General features: G+C 39.4%; 1 protein-coding gene across 1 annotated transcript in view; it reads left to right on the top strand.

Moving 5' to 3' along the window:
• The window catches only part of pigg (phosphatidylinositol glycan anchor biosynthesis class G), a 240,944-nt gene that overhangs the window by 187,409 nt on the left and 50,568 nt on the right, over positions 1-2,967 (top strand). The gene's annotated exons all lie outside the window — the stretch shown is intronic.

Raw genomic sequence — 2,967 nt, 5'->3', positions numbered from 1 at the left:
TATCCATCCATCCATCCATCCATCCATCCATCCATCCATCCATCCATCCATCCATCCATCCATCCATCCATCCACCATTATCTTTTACCCGCTTCTTCCATTTTGGGTCACGGGGGTCGCCGGTGCCCATGTCCAGCAATCACTGTGTGAGGGGCGGGGTACACCCTGGACGGGTCTCCAGTCCATCACAGGGACACAGAGACAAACGAGCCAAACAAACATTCACTCTCTCTCTCTCTCTCTCTCTCTCTCTCTCTCTCTCTCTCACCTAGGGGCAATTTAGTTACCAATCAGCCTAACATACATGTTTTTGGTCTGTGGGAGGAAACTGGAGTAACACACAACTTCAAAAAAAATTAAACAACAATTGGGTGCACTTATTTGAAGCCTCACCTTGGCTCCTCCAAACATATTTGGAATTGCAATCCAAAAATTAAATTTTACTCACCTATTCATAAAACCTTTCTCTAGAAGGCATTTGGCTTGTCCATGTCAACAGTTGCAAAGTTCAGTTGAGCTTGAACATGTCTTTTTGGAAGCAGGATTTTGTAAGAAGCGGGTAAAGATAACGGATGGAGGGACAGGCACCCACTCAGTTCATGGGGATGAACCATGTAAAAGCTAACGGCAGACTTGATGGCTCCTAAATGTTCCTGAACATGCTAACCGATCTATTTTCATCTGAGGGCAACAGATGACGATTGGTTGATCCAATAGTAACTGTCAGAAGAAAAAAAATCAAGCAGCGAATAAGAAACTACCTGCTAGAATCAGTTTGCATCACTAATGAGGAGTTAATAGACATCGCCTGTTGAAAAAACATTGAAGCACCTTCAGCATCTCATTAAAAATGTACATGCATGTACAGTACGTATGTATATATTTGAACATGTACGTATAACTTTGACCTTGGGTGGATTAGAAAAAAATAGGTGATAAAATTCAAGCTTGTGCACCCAGTCCTTTTTTAAAAAACACTGACGTTTTGTTGCATAATCAAATGAAAATGACATCCTTGCCCACAATAGATGTATGTAAACTTATGACCGTCAACTCAAGAAATCGTGTACCTGTTTTCCACTAGTCAATTTGCATGAAAATGATTCAAATCCTGTAAGATGAGCATTCATATAATCAAGTAAAAACATGTTGAAATATTTTTCCATTTGAACCAACTTTCATTAAAGCTTGTTCAGGCCTATAAGCCACATTTTTTGTCAAAATAAAGTAGCTTGATCATAAAATTATTTGTCTAGGATTTAATAGATTAAAAGCAGAACTGGTCAAACAAGATTTTTAATTTATTTTTTTTTAATTAACCCAAGCTGACAAAAGTCAAAGTATTTTTGGGACAAGATGTATTTCTATTAAAATTGGTTGCTACTAACGATTCTTGCACTAGATGTCTTCAAATCTCACACACAGGGTCATGAAAAGTGAGATTAAGCTCCATTTTTGCTGCTTACCTGGAAGTAAAAGAAGGCTTGGCCAAACCAGTAGTGCATGATGGTGGTCTGGGCTGCGTCATAATGGAGCTTCTTCCAGATAAACTGAGCCATTAGTGTCTGGATCAAAAGGCAGCAGCAGAGGACTGGCAGGTTGTGTGCACGAAACAAGAGTGCAACCAACAAAACCACGCCGCTGTATATCTCCCATAATCCCCTGCTCTTTAGCTTGGCATCTGCTGTGAGGATCTGGGATCGCAGGAGGTCCTTGGTGCCCGAGAAGAGGATGCCCAAAACAAAGACGTAAACAAAGCGAGCCTCCACTGTTCCCCTGAAACAGAAAGGTTAGGCCGTGTCATTTTTGCAGCTATAGGAACAGAAAGGTAGAATTGATTTGTCCTGACAAAAAAATCTCATTCAATATTCAGGTAATTGGAGTAAGTAACGCTGGGATGTGAACTCTTGACAGACTCTCTGTGTTTAGCTATTTCAGATATGTAGCTGAGGGCTTTGAGACACGGGGAAAGGAATTTAATCCAGGCTCTATTTACTGAGTGATAAAAGAAAAATACCTCATCAAAATACTGATCAGAATGCAAACCACTCAAATAAATAAAATGTGGCAGAGCTTAAAACCCTTAAAAACCCTCTTTGTGGAAAAGTCAGAATAGAATAATAATCAAAATGATGGAGAGGGTAACTTTCAGCAAATAAGAAATATGACTTTGGCAAGTTTCCTTCAGTAACCATAATTTCAAACATAGTAATAAAAAAGGCAAATAAAAATTGAGGGCAACATTCAAACCAGTGATGGGTTCGAGTGAGTTGCAGTGTAACGTGGATGCACACACATCAACCAGATCTTTTGATATATCAGGTTTTCAGAGTTCAAAACTTTAATTAATTTAAGATCCTCCTCTCTTGTTAAACAGGATTGCTCATATTTCTGTGACTCATAACCCTTCCTTCATTCAGCATGCGGTGTGTCAATGTTACATTAATTATTAAAGCCAGGAAACTGGAAGACAGAGCACATCGCCAGAGGAAAACACACTGTCTCACACACATCTTACTGTCAGTTGCTGAATAAGTCAGGAATTGATTATTAACGTTCTCTGAGAACATTTTAGGGTTAGGTCACTTTTATCCAAAAACGTTCCTTCATAAATGACACATAGCAACTTAAAACAATTACAATGGTGGGGAAAAATAAATCAAACAGCCTTCTCCTGATATTTACTTTGGGATTAAAATACAAGTTTGTGAAGGTGAAAATTTTCTTACTTTCACTTTGTCATTAATGACAAGCAGTATGCCGTGTCCCCGGTCATTGAGGGTTTTAAATAGTGAATGCTTTTAGTTTTTGAGATGAGTGTGTTACACTGTGTATAAGAATAGAGGTCTTTATTATTACACACAAGCAGCGAAGCGTTGTCGAACTGCGAAGTGTTGTCAAACTGCGAAGCGCTGTCGAACAGCGAAGCGTTGTCGAGCAGCGAAGCGTTGTCGAACTGCGAAGCGT

The sequence above is a fragment of the Nematolebias whitei genome, chromosome 4, assembly GCF_014905685.2.
Source record: "Nematolebias whitei isolate Nwh7 chromosome 4, NemWhi1, whole genome shotgun sequence".
Lineage (NCBI taxonomy): Eukaryota > Metazoa > Chordata > Actinopteri > Cyprinodontiformes > Rivulidae > Nematolebias > Nematolebias whitei.
This window is presented reverse-complemented; position numbering and strand designations above follow the sequence as displayed.